At 41.9% G+C, this 14,696-nt stretch overlaps 1 pseudogene across 1 annotated transcript; it reads right to left on the reverse strand.

Moving 5' to 3' along the window:
* Positions 1-301: 301 nt before the first annotated feature.
* On the reverse strand, positions 302-681 carry LOC308420791 (large ribosomal subunit protein eL31-like; annotated as a pseudogene). The gene has a single exon. The product of its transcript is annotated as a large ribosomal subunit protein eL31-like (transcript).
* Positions 682-14,696: the final 14,015 nt, after the last annotated feature.

Raw genomic sequence — 14,696 nt, forward strand, 5'->3', positions numbered from 1 at the left:
GATATTTTTCATTAATACTGTTGTCACTGTGATGGGCACTATTAGAAGGTGTGGCCCTGTTAGAGTAGGTGTGTCACTGTGGGCTTTAAGACCCTCATCCTAGCTGCCTGGAAACTAGTCTTCTAGCAGCCTTCAGATGAAAGTGTAGAATTCTTAGCTTCTCCTGCACCATGTCTGCCTGGACACTGCCGTGTTCCCACCTTGATGATTCTGTAAGCCAGCCCCAATTAAATGTTGTTCTTTTTTTTGTTTTGTTTTGTTTTTGGAGGCAATGCTGCATTTTTATTTGACATTCAGCAGGTTAGTTCTCACCCATATCGACTGTCTGTAGAGTTTTGAATGTGGTAACAGGCACAAAAGTTATCAATGTGTAGAGCTTGTTTGGTGAATCCTCATCCTCATTACATTTTCTAGACAAACATACTTGGATGTGATATGGAACATTCGTTATTCCCTTGGCCCAGATGGCTTTATTGAGCCTGGTGTCAATGCACACATCTGGAGTCCCCATTTCCTTCATGGCAAATTTCCGAATTTCTTTGAGTGCCCAAGAAGTATGCTTCTTGAAGCCACTCCATGGATGCGCTTGTGAATGCTGATGGTGGATTCTCTGGTCACCACCTCGTTGATGGAAGAACGGCCCTTCTTCTTGCCACCGTTCTTTGTGGAAGCCATTCCACCGGGTCCACACAAGAAAAGAAAGCAAATGTCATTCTTATACGAGTTGCCTTGGTCATGGTGTCTGTTCACAGCAGTAAAACCCTAAGACAGTTACTGAGGAAATTTTTATTTTTCAAAGTTTGGGAATTTCTGTGGAAAGAGGCTGGAGAAGTAGAAAGGCAAGATGGCAGAGGTGAAAAGAAAGAAGACAGGCATGGAGGGAGAGGAGCACTAACCTCTGGAGCACCAGGAAGTATCTGAATGGCCGATTTTGGAATTAGGTTACTCAAACTGAGCCACTTAGATAATCATCCCACATTGCTTTCATTGTGAGCTACGTGGCAGGACTTACAATACAGAAGAGTTGGCTATCTTTGACATTCTCTCTCTAGACTTTGTCATATTAGCTGCTTTTGATGACAAAAGGCATTTGCTTCAAGACCCTAGCAGGTATAGTGGTACATGGTTGTGAAATATCGCCTATAAACTCACGTGAACACTTTGTATTCAGGGGCCATGTTTTCTTGGGAGGCTGTGGAGCCCAAGACATGGAACCCAGCAGCTGAACCCACTGCCTTTGCAGGTTATACCTGCCTGCTCTTCAATCCACCACCAGCCCATGAGAAAACCTACATCACACTCTCTCTGCCATGTTGGCTGGAAACCATGGTACAAAAAGAGTTTCTCCCTCTCTGAATTTGCTTCCGTCAGTATTTGGCCACAGCATTGGCACAAGGAACTCTTGTGAAATATTGTCTTGGAGGCCAAGAAGCCACTGCCACCTTAGTCAGAGAAGCCCCCAAGAAAGGGAGCTCTGCCGTTTTCCTCCCTGAAAGAGACATTTGACCAGTACATCCTCGCCTGAGGCAGTAGCCTCTTCCTCCTGCACCTCCTTCCATGAAGAATGACAATCTGCCCCCTACCCATAGTCTCAGAGTACTTGTGTTTATAGAAGGTGCAAAGCAAATTAAAGAGCTGAAGAGGTGACACTACCCCACACCTATGGAGAAATTGTCCACGCTGGGGTAACTGTTTTAGTGTTACCCATACTCAGTAAATAACCCCTCCCCAGTGTGTGTAGGAGTAAGCTCAGTAAAATTGTTGACTCACTAACTTAGATTTGAGTGCCATGGTCACTTTGGTCTGTTGTTGTTACCCTGTGTGGAGTGAATAGGCATTTGTTCATGTCTCCCCAGGAAGAATTCATTCAGCATTAACCACTACATACACCACAGGCGATACGTTGAAAAGACGGCTTATTCATAAGCCGCTCTGGTGATGTATTTTGAGGAATGATTCATTATGGGGTCTTACTGCTCCATGATCACCACAGCACATGTCCAGATACCCCCGGAGTTCACCCTGCCATACGCTTAAACTCTATGCTGTGTGCTTCCACATATGCATCCATCATGGATTAGGGCATCAATACATGGCACACGACTATATTTCATACGCCCATTCTCTTAAAATTTTTGGTTGCTTTGCTGACCTACATATATCTCTCTGTTTGCTCCTAATCCAGGCCAGACCCATGATGAACTGAATTCCTTTCTTAGGTTGCCTCAGTCATCTTGAACACATATCAAGGGAGGTTCTATAGCAAGTATCTTCAGCTAGGGTGACAACTGTACGGTATATTGTCTGCCCTGGGTTGCTAAAACCCATTTCATGTCAGGTGAGTCTACTGCACTGGTCCAGCACCTTCCTCTGGCTGCCCATATTGACAAAGATCTCTAAAAGCTACTGATGGACTGAAATATACAAGCAGAGAGGAACCAAGCCACATATAAAGTAGATCTCTGACCTGTTTCAGTATGAAGCACCTAGAAATCAGCCGGTTATTTAAGTAACCTGTCTGGGGGAGGCAGTCTACTCTCTGCAAGCGACACCTATGAAAGACTACTATGTCTAAAAATAGGCCAGAAACCCAAATAGATACCACTGTAGCAAGCAGGTTCCCCATGTCTAACTCACTTCAATCAGCTCTCACCCTAAGGCCATCCTCTCCCGATTTTCTGGTGCTTTTGAGTCTGTGTAAATGTAGGCAAAGGCATCTATTTATTGAGATTATATTGATTTCTGAAACATTAAATTAAGGGATAAAAGGCAACTTAGAGTTGAGAAATCCACTAGGTGGTGGCTTGCTACAGCAAGCTCGAAATATGTAGCCCTCATTTTGTTTTCTTCTGGTTAGCCTTCATGAGTTTCTGTGCCAGGTCCCGGTAAGCGTTAACATGACTTGTCAGATGGGGTTTTATACCAGTTCTGTGCCTGACACAACATGCCATATCTCAGTTCTGTCTGCTGTCCCTTTACCCAGCATGGCTACTTCTTAACCACTCTAGTCACTAAGCTCAGGATGAGGCTGCTCACAAGTCTCTGGCACACAGGGAATTGGTTCTCACTGTCTTTCTGGCTGAATTGCTTATTTCCTTTCTCAGAGCTAGAAATGCACACCAGTTTCTTCTTACAAGGGAGTCACTGTTCTTTTCTCTTCCTTGGTAAGTCAGAAAATATGTATAAGTGAAGTGTTTGACCCAATTAATCAAATATTGTCTCATTAGAACCCAGATATTTATTTGAAAGTTACCTGAATGCTAGAAGGCAGGTAGGTCTCAGTACTTCTTAGAAGGGAGAACAAACCTATCATGGGAGGAAATAATGGGACAAATAGAGGAGCAGGGATTGGAGAAAAGATCATCCAGAGACTGCCTCACCTGGGGATCCATCACATATGCAGCTACTAAACCTATGCACTATTGCTGATGCCAAGTAGTGCTTACTGGCAGGAATCTTATATGGATGCCTCCTCAGAGGTTCTGCCAGAGTCATACTGATACAGAGGAGGATGCTTGCAGCTAACCATTGGACTGAACATGGGACCGGGATGAAGGAGCTAATGAAAGGACTGAAGGAGCTGAAAGGGTCTGCAACACCATGAGAAGAACAGAATTATCAACTAACCAAACCCACCACAGCTCCCAGGGACTGAAACACCAACCAATGAGTTCACATGGGGAGACCCATGGCCCCAGGTGCATATGCAGCAGAGGATGGCATTGTCTGGCATCAATGAGAGGAGAGGACTTTGATCCTGTGAAGGCTCATTTTCCCAGTGTAAGGGAATGACAAGGTGCTGAGGTGGGAGAGGGAGGCTGGGAGAGGGAGCACCTTCATGGAGGCAATGGGGGGGGATGGGATTGGCAGAAAGGGGATAATGCCTGAAATGTAAATACAGAGAATATCCAATTTTTAAAAAGGCAGGTGGGTGTTTAGCAAAGGAAATAATCAAGCTAAGGTTTTCTATGATGGATTCTGTGGTAAGCCCTTCAGTGGTGATAGTCATGTTCTGCCAGTAACAAGTGATCATTTATTTACCCGTCAATTAAGGCTCTTCTGCCACACTATGTTCTGTGACTCCAGCCCTAGTTTATTTTGTAACCTTTATTTTCAGAATAAAAAAAAAAAAAAACGCAAAAATAAAACACTAGTTCTTTATTAGTTTAAAAAATAAAAACCAGTTTTCCCAAATCAATTGTGTGTTTTATTTATGGTAAATTTGTATCTGCTAACTTTCCCTATGTATTTCTTTATGGTACTTCCGCATACACAATAGCTTAATGTTTCACTACATCCTTGCGATACAATCTTTCTATAAACCAGTTAACTAGGACGTGGTACATTTCTTGCATTGTGCAATCTATGCAAATAAGCTAGGTGACTTCAACTTGATGAACCTTCAGAGTTCTTGTCCTGATGCATGACAAATGTCAGCACAGCTCACTTCAGAGGTTTTTGGTTCCGTGTATAAGACAAACCTGGCTTCAGAGATGTTAAAGTATATATATATATTAAAAGGCTTCTTAGAGTTGGGAATACAGTCCTAATAAATCTTATCCCTTCCTAATTGGTATGTTTAGCCAGGTTTACAATGAAGGTGCTCAGGCATTCAAAAGAGATGCCATTTTGTTGGTCTGCTACAAAAACTGATGCTTCAAAGGACACAGCTTACTGCACCTCCTGTCATCTTCTAAAGCTTATCTGCATTCTGTCCTTGACAATGTCCATTGTGGATTCCTGGCATTTCTACAGTGCCTCTCTGCCATGACCCATCCATGACCCACCCACCACCGACTCTTCTTCTCTCTTCTCCATAGCACTAAAAAAAAAAAAAAAGAAAAGAAAGAAAGAAAAGAAAAACCCGTAATTTTTCACTAAGGTGTTTTCACTGAGTCACAGCTATAAATCAGATAAAGACCAAACTTATCTGCCCACCGCTGCCTCCTCCACCAGGATACACTCACAGTAGCCTTGCCTCTCTTTGCACCATTCCGATTCCTTGCCCCGGGGACTCATGCCTTGGGAAGACCAACCCAGTCTTTTGGAATTACACTCATTATGTCTTGGCTGAAATGCTGACATGAAAGAGGGACTTTACTGAATGCTTTATATGAGTAAGATTCCTCTGCCTGCTTCTCACCTCTGTCAGCAGCAGTCCTCAGATTTCCCACTTGGTTTTGTGACAGTTATGTTTGTTTGTCAGTAAGTAGACTAACCCCGGGAAAGGAAAATGCCTACATTTTTGTGAATCAAGGACTTGGGAATAGTTTTCCGTAATCATCTGTGGGAAATGGCACTAAGGGAAATGAGTCTCTAGACACAAGAGTAGAGGTCTGTGTCAATAATCAGGGTCTCAATTGAGGTCTTGGAAGAAGAAGAAGAAGAAGAAGAAGAAGAAGAAGAAGAAGAAGAAGAAGAAGAAGAAGAAGAAGAAGAAGAAGAAGAAGAAGAAGAAGAGGGAGAAGAGGAAAAAGAGGAGGAGGAGGAAGAGAAGGAGGAGAAGAAGTAGAAGAAGAGGAAGAAGAAAAAGTGGAAGAAGAAGAAGAGGAAGAAGAAGAGGAAAAGGAAGAAGAGGAAAAAGAAGGAGGAGGAGGAGGAGAAGGAGGAGAAGGAGGAGGAGGAGAAGAAGAAGCACTTCTAGTAAGCCTGTGGAATAAACTGTTCCTTTCTTTCTACTGGGAAAGAATATTAGCTAGAGACAAGCAGTTGGACTTCAGGTCTTGGATGATACCAGCACTAACTTAAGTGTGTTCATAACTTTCATAGGAGTCTATGGCTTTATTTTTGTAAAGGAATGATAATCCCTTCATATTCATTACTTAACACAAAGATGATATGAGGCAGTTGTAGATAAAGTTTGCCTATAAAGTAGATCAAGTCACTATGTGGATGTGGAAGGAAAGAACTTATTATAGGAGGTATTCAAGCCAGCTACTTGGTCACAGCTGGTGAGAACAGACCAAACACAAGTTGCAGGTACAAGACCTGGGATGGAGTAGTAAGGCTGTGTAACTGGCCATAACTTTCTAGGACTGCTGGGTTTGGGGTCTTCTGTTTTCTACTGCCGTGATTAAAATATATTCTGTGGGGACATAGACAGAGCATCTGTAGGGTCCAGGGTCAGTTTGTAGGTTTAGCCACAGAGGAAAGAGTTCTATAGCATCCTTCTTTATCTCTGTATTTTTCAAGACCTCTTTCTGGTATCCTCTTCACCCTGCATATTTATTCTTAGAGGAGAGAGAAAAACATGAATTCACGAGGTAAATAATTAAGAGACCATTTGCCTGACAACAGACAGTCCCAATCTTAAATTACTAAAGCTTTGCAAAATTCCAAGCATTATCCAACAAACTGGGAAGCGTGTGAGAATAGTTTCTTTGTGTGCCTCATCATTATAGGCAAGTCTCGGAGCAGAGGTGACTAGCTGCCTCCCAGAGTTCATAATCTCTTTTTAAGGTGTAGTGTATTCAATCATGACTCTGTGTGTGCCTTATTACCTTATTGCCATATGTGACATACACATATGTGTGTGATGTGCATCACAGCAGGCTCAATGTATGTAGTTAGTGCTGTGTTTCTCTGTGGTTTTATCTCCTGTCACTGGTGACTATAGAACAGGACTCAGTGTCTAGTCCATGGCCACTCAGGGGACAGGGAGCTCTCCTGTTCTGAACGCCCAGCCTGGCTTCCAGTAGAATAGGAAATAAAGCTCTATTGTGTTGGATTGCAGAATTTTAAGATTTTTTTGTTTCTTATTACAACCACTAAGGTTATAATTGATAACTTATTAGGATTAAAAAAATGAATAAGAGATGCAATTTTATCTGTTTATAATTAGACATATGTAATATGTAAATTACTTTCCAAACTTACATACAACTGTATAATAGTGAAAGTGACAATTATGAGGATTAATATGGAACAAAGAAAATAATTTGCTGAACAAAAATGTTGGACTATGCAAATACATTTAGAAACAGTTTCTCTCCATCCTCTAAGACATCCAAACTGCCAAAGCTGAATTATGAAAACCTGTAAAACAAGTTAAAGGGTGTTATCTTTGTATCTATCAGACAATGATGATTTATTTTTATTTTTGACATTGTATCTTCCTGCCCTTTTTATCTTTGTCTGCCTCATTGTTTCTTATGTTACTTTGAGAGTAAGCCAGGAGGTGGTAAAAGCCCTTGTTTTTCCAAGTCACGGAAACAGCTGACATCCTGTCTCTCTCTATTAATGAGTAATAGACAGGTGGATATTTACCAGTGGCTCCAGTTGAATTATGACAAGACCCATCATGAGCCAGGCAGGGAGGCTGTCTACTGTGTGGCATGAGTAAGGATAGCTCAGAGCACAGCTCCTGCTTCTTTCGGCAAGTAAGGACAAGTTTGCACATTGCTGGCTCTCTCTAAATAGTCCTAACAGTTGTTTTTGTAAAGGGCATTACAATTATTCTCTTGGCTGATGTTTACTCTGTAGGAAATCCCTCTCAGGTCTTTTGTTGGAGAAGCTAAAGAGCACAGAATTTCAAACAAGCACTGAGGATTAGTAACAACACAACAATTCTGTGTTTCTGAGAACTTGACATGTTCCTGGGACCTGTGGCAAGATGTTGGCCCTTGCACACTGAAGCTGTACTAATGACTTCAGGGTAAAGTCATCAGGCCACTTGGTGGCCATTGAAGTTGTGTAATGTGTTAAAGTGTTACCTGGGGAAAAAAGCCTGTGTAGGGTAATGTTGGTTCAGAACGCTTCCAGGATTTACAGCCATTACCTCATCCTCTCTTTCATCATGGGTCTCCACGGAGCAGGTGTGAAGTATTACTGTCCTTTCAGAAGGAGGTGGGGGCAAAGCTATTTGCAGGAGATATTCAAAGTAAATGTTTTCTTTAACTCTTCCGGGGCTGTGTCTAACCGATCTGACTGAATGTGGCATCCAGGAAAGAGCTTTGGAATGACTGAGACCACTTTGGGAGCATGATGTTCTATGAGCAAGAGTCTTCCTAGGATCAAGAAAGAACAGCTTGGTGCTGCCATTATAGAATTCTTATCTCAGGATATTTCTTAAATGGGTTCAACCTTGCTCTCAAATGCTTATTCGTCTAGCACAACTCATAAAAATTACAGAAGTTTCTTGTCCCTAAAAAGGAGCCTGGAAACCAGGTTTGGTGGCACATCTCTGCAATCTCAGCACCCAAGAAGTTGAGACAGGAAGGATTGGCAAATTAGAGGCTACCCCAGGCTATGAAGCAAGCATCTGCCAGTTTGGGCCGTGTGCTAATGAGACCCTGTCACAAACAAACAGCAAAACAAAGCCTAGAAACACACAAAGCCTCTACTTCCCCCAATTACTGTGCTTATGGTAATAGCTGAAGAGAAGAGTAGATAAACGCCGTTGTTTGGGAATTAAATAATAGAGAAATAATGCTAATTGTCATGTCTTTACAAATATAGAGAAAATTGAGTTGTGTGGAGAAGCTGGGGAGAAGTGATCAGTGTGGGAGAGGGAGCAGAAAGAGTATGAGTCGGGGCAGTAGGTGACTATGGGGAGACGGTGTCTTCTGGACATAGTTGAGCAGCCAAGCATAGGGATGTGGGGTAGTGGGAGAGCAGTCACGAGACCTGGGGATGCCCAAGCCAGATAAGTGGGACCAAAATAGGTATAAAACTCCCAAATAACTAATAAAATAATTTTTTTACGGTAGTTAGCTGCATGGCTTCTTCCAGCCCATACATCCGAAAAACAATCCAGGCTAAAGGTCAGGGTCAAAACTGAGGTTGTTAGGTCAATGGAAAGCTGGAATCTTCAGCTGCCCACAGGACTTCCTCTCACTTGATCGGCATAACTCACAGAGGTTAGTTAGCCTCACCTTGATTACTCTGCAGGTAAGGAAACAGTTTTTAAGAGCAGCTGACACACAGTGGGACTGACACATGTCAGGTATGTAAGTGTAGACACTTGGGCAGGTGATTTTCTTTTTAAGTTCCTACTAGCTGAGAATAGAGTCTTATCAAATGCCTTCTAAGTATCCAGCATAGTGCTACATACCGGGAATGTCATGAAGAACAAAATTCTGACCCTTAAGGAGGGATACATTCTCTTTCAACCATCACAGTCCTCACCTCGCCGCTTTCCATGTATCTTTCCTCCTGCTCAATCACCTTCCTTGCTCTAACACTGATTACATGGAATCCACATGTCTGCATGTATGCAGATACCTGCTGCCTTTTTATGCATTGTCAATCAAGAGGAGAGAGAAAACCGTAGGGAGTCAGCCTGCACTAAGCATAAATATCATAACACATGCACCCAGTACCTGAAAAAGCTGAACCCCACTGGCCGATCGGAGCGTCAGCTTGTCTAACTGCAGAGAAGGACACTTATATTAGAAAGATACCCTGCTGGACAAGAAAGTCACAAAATCCACAGGGATAAATATTTATAATTTTTTTGTAGATAGACTCACGGGGCTGCAGCTTCTTTTCATTCCTTAACACCCAGTTCCTTTCTCTATTCTTGTCTCTAGACACTAACACACATATTTAGAGAGTATGGAGCCATGTCTGTGATCACAGCAGCGCAGAATTAAAGGTGTGTGACAATTTTTCTATTATTAAATAAAATGGAACAGTTTTTTCCCCTGCATATCATTTTTGTTGACTCACTGGGAGTTTCACACCATGCACCCTGATCGCAATCCCTCCACAATCCTTCCATGTTGGCCCCCCTTGGGACCCACTCAAAGAAGTCAAGGAGAAAGATTTTTTTAAAAATGGAGATGACAGAGGAGAGGAAGGGAAAGAAGGGGAGAGAGAGGAAGAAGAAGAGGAAGAAGAAAGGAAGAGAAAGAGAGAAAGAGAAGGAAAGAAGGAAAGAAAAGGAAAGTCAGCCCGTTTTGGAGCATGGACACTGAGTGACCTTAGTGATCTGCCCCTTGCTATAGAACTGAGTCCTTCTGCTCCCACATCTCAGTCAGAAGTCAGTGTTCCGTGACCCTATCACCTTTATAAAGTGTTCTCCTCAGTGGCTTCCTGCCTTGGCTGTTACTGTTTTGGGGGTGGGGTGTGGATGGGGTGGATGTCCATGAGCCTTGTTGCTACCTAGATGGGGGGGGGCATACTGATACTGAGAGACTTGAGCTGTCACCTGAGTCCTTGGTGATGTCCAGCTTGTGCCTTGTTTGGATCCCGGCTCTGTGGTCCCGGGTCCTACTATGGCAGTGGCCAAATTCATGCTTATGTCGAAAATGAGTTGAAGCCCATGATCCACGTTCCCACTAACTGTGAAGAGCAAGGAGGCTACTTTTACCTTGATACCAGTGACTTCATAAACACAGTTGAGGAGGAACTTGGAAGACTTTGGCAACAATTCTTGAAAAATACAAGCCACTCAGTTATTGACTTTGGTCATAATCTGTTACTTGATCCATTGGCCAGGCTCCTGGTCTTAGTATAAAGTCCTAGAATCGTTAGGAACCCAGGAGTCAGAAGCTCTCACTAGTGAGGGTAGCCAAAATGTGTAATTTTTGTAATCAGCCTGTGAGTTACAGCTCTACCACTTGCAAATTGTTGAACTGGACAATTTCAGAACTCCAACCTCTATTTCCACATCTGTGGGATAAATGCATCATGCTGTGGAGGGCTCAAAAGATGATAATAAACATCCTCATTGGTATTTGTCCTAAATAAGTGATGATTACCAATTATTATGATTATTTAAAATAATATAATTATTAAAATATCAAATTTATATTTTTACATATCCAAACTATGTTTTTCATTATATAACTTTGCTTCTCTTGCTCTAATTTTCTTCCTTGTATAGCTGTCTATTCTTTTTAAGAATAATTTTATTCATGTTTCTATTAACCTCATAATATTTTGCCTACTGTGCATGGGATGCTGAGAAAGAGAGGAAGGGAGTGAGAAAGAAACAGAAAGACAGCATGCTGAGTTTTTCTAGATGTTACATGTCTGCAGGGATCACAGTGGGATGTAGTTGAAATGCTGTTTCCAGTACAGCATGTCTGCTATGTGGCCCGATAACCTGAAACTCTAGTGAGCCCTTCGTGTTGTTAATGCTGCTGGCCTACGGAACTCAGTTGATATAGAGCAACTCCTGCAATAGAATTTCATTTCAAGGGGAGCAGAGACCAGTTTTGACCTTAACCTGCCCATAATAAAAACTTTGCTTTTTCTACATCTTTACATGGGTAGTAGTTTAATATTTTTCATAATAGTATCAATTTTAATCTACCAAGAGGAGTCTGGGTAACCCTTGTAATTTACCCATAGCAATTTTGAAAACAGTGAGGCAGAGCATGGTAATTTTTGTCCTGAGGTCTATTGTTTCTTTAAATTTCTACTCTATTAATTTTATTATGTACACTTCCTGCTGCAAATCACTCAACAATTGTTCTTACTTGAAAAAAATTAGACTATAAAGCAATACATTTTAATTCCATAGTTTTATTCATCTACCACTGGTTTAAAAAAAAATAAAAAATTCTAAGTCTAAAGTTAAAGCTGCATGAAAAGGAGAATATTTGGGGATAATCTTAACCATGGACCCTTTAAAAATCATGAACCAGAAACTCTCTTGTGCAGAAACAACAGAGGTTTTGTGTTAGAAACATATTGAAAACACCGTTGCCATTTCTTTTCACTAAATTATCATGAAAATCAACTAACAGGTTACTAATGCCCTTTTGGAGTTAATGCGATAGTAAGGACTAGTTCCTAGATGCAAGGCTGTGCTAAGTTATGTGGACTCAAGGGCTGGAATGTCAGCGAGGGTTGTCAAGACATGGCGGGGTTCAAAGGCGAGTAGCTGGTGGACCTCTCCCATTTACTTCACAGATATCTCTGCCCTATTCACTTTTCTCTGCTATTATTTCTGCCTTTGTCTCGCTCTACTTTCATCTTGCATATCAGGAGTCGAAACCCTCATTCTTCTAATTGTGTCTGACACGAAACTGTCAATCTTATCTCTAAGGCCTTTATTGAAATGTTCCAGATGTGTGGGCAGAGTCTAGGCTTGTGGGCGAGACTGGCCCCCAATGCTTAAATGTCACTGGGTCCTCTCTTCACCCAGCCTCCAGGGCTGTCCACCAAAGCCATGCATGTAATGGTACTTCAAAGCACCTTTTTGATCTAGCCCTTTATTTTCCTTCTTCAGAAGATGACCAGTATAGTGTGTCATTTTCTCTTAGTGCCAGTCAACAAGTCTCCTGTTCCCTCAGGAGCACTCAGACAACGCTTCAAGAAGCTGTGTACCTTCAACATACCCAGCTAAGATTTTTCCAGGAAGTACACTTAGAAGAACATATCTGATGTCATTTTCATCTTCATATATGCGAAATGTCAAATACAAACATTTTTAAAGGGAGTATCCTGAAGCATTGGCCACGTGACTATCATTTGGTTATTTGTGAATGACCTTTAAGATCTTAGGTCCCTAGGGAGATTCCTGAGGACTGATGATGCTTCTTTCATCCCTTATGAATGTTATTCCCTTTCTTTTCATTTCCAATCTCCATTCTGAGCAAATGAACAGCCCCAATGATACTCTACTTCAATATAGACTCTTAGGTCAGTGGGACTGTGCACACACACTCTGACCACTGTCTACACTCTGACTGTGCCCTTGGTTCCTTGTGGTTGCTTTAGGTTCCACACTCTGATGATGGCATGCCTCCTTTCTCACCTCTAGTTCTTCTTCTTCTTCTTCTTCTTCTTCTTCTTCTTCTTCTTCTTCTTCTTCTTCTTCTTCTTCTTCTTTTGCTGTAATATCACCAACTTGTTCATATTTAGTGAATACACTTAACTGTCAAGTTTGTTGTTTCAACATCTTTCCCCTCCCTTTGACTGACAGTAAGTCAGTCAGGTGAGCACTAGATCCAACTGGATATTTATGTGGACAAGCTGAACAACACAAAGTTTTGATGACTTGTGGATTCTGGTTCCTTTAAAACTTCTATTTGTGTAAGTTTTATGTCCATGCCCATTTTATTGCTTATTTATCTCTCTACCTGTCCATATGAGTAGCTGAGGCACGAGCTCCAGTTTGATTATCTAACTCCTGGAAACACAGCAACATCTGCATTCACAGGAAGCATGCATCATTGCCATCCAACAGGCGAAAATCTGTCATTATGAAAGCCTGCTTGTTCAAAAGTCTTTTGTTCAAGTTAGGAAATGAAATGAATATACATTAATCTATTTTGAACAATAATGTTCATTATCATGAAAATGAATTACATGTCCCTGGGGAGGGAGGAAGTACTGAACATGGGTGGTCATTGCTCTCTCTCTCTCTCTTTCTCTCTCTCTTTAATGGAATATTAATATAGACACAGGTTGGAGTCAAAGAGGCACGTGGGCAAAGCTGTTGCTGCTAGTCAGAAACCTTATTTTAAATAAAGAGACCCTTCAGGTCTTAGGCTTTCTTTCTCCTCAGCTCATAGCTAATGACTGGATTTGCTTGAAAAATTACATGAAATTTTGATTAGGATGTGTTCGTTGGACTTATCAATGAGCTTGAGTGTGGTATTTCCACACACGCATGGAATTCGCTCTGATAAAATCCAGTCCTACCTCCTCGTCCCACTTCCCCTTTTTAATCTCTGGTCTTTACTCTTATACATTCATACTGAGTTGTTGATGTTGTTGTTGTTGTTTCCATATATGTGTGTGTGAGTGTGTGTATGTGTGTATGTGTGTGTGTGAGTGAGTGTGTGAGTGTGTGTGTATGTATGTGTGTGTTATGTATAAGGGGATATGAGATGTCAGATGATAACTTTGTGGAAATCATTTCCCACCTTTACATAGTTCAGGGGATCTACTGTAGGTCACCAAGCTTGCTTAACAAGTGTCTTTACCCCCTGAGATTGCTCCTTGATCTTTAAAAAAAAAAAAAAAAAAAAAAAAAAAAAAAAAAAAAAAAACTCTTAAATGTAAAAACAACGGCATAACTTTAGAGCCAATGTTACATATGAAAATGGTTTTAAAATAGAATAAGCAAATGTCTCCAGATCCTATAGTAAAGACACTTCCTAAGAAATAAACAAGAAAGGAGTTGAATGGCACTAGCTAAAAAGGCAAAGAGTCAGTTCCTTGGGTGAGATGACAGGCTCAGAGGGATTCCCTGGGGGCCTAGGTCTGGACTTTAAAGATAGAGGCTGGCTAAGGATGCTACAGGTCACACTCCCTGGGGATCTGCAGGTGACAAGGCCATCACCACTCACCCAGATACTAGGGCTGGGGTCACCAGAACCTTTCACCTTGGGCATGTGGAGGTGAGCTATACCACACAGCTGCATGTCAGATGTGTGTCTGCGCTGGGGCAGCGGCTGGTGTGGAGAAGCCTAACCAGCCCAGCAGAGAGGCCCATGTTTCCCAAGTGTGGAGCTGATGGCGTATGTCCCAGGGGCCCACAGAACCCCTGACAGCAACCGGAATCCTCCACCCACGCATGGGCGGGTGTTTTATACAAACAGACAGAGTAGATTTAAAGTTGCTCTTCAGTGGCTCTTTAGGCTGCAAGGACACCTGTGTTGGCTTGAGCTTGGAGTCTTTGATTCTACCCCCAGAGATTCATAAAAGCAAATACCTGTGTCTTTTTCTCTGTTCCTCACTTAAAAATAAGGATTTCTGGCTAGAGGAGTCCCTAAATTTTTAGCAATGACTTTGAC

Source organism: Micromys minutus (assembly GCF_963924665.1).
Source record: "Micromys minutus genome assembly, chromosome: 5".
In the NCBI taxonomy this organism is placed as follows: Eukaryota; Metazoa; Chordata; class Mammalia; order Rodentia; family Muridae; genus Micromys; species Micromys minutus.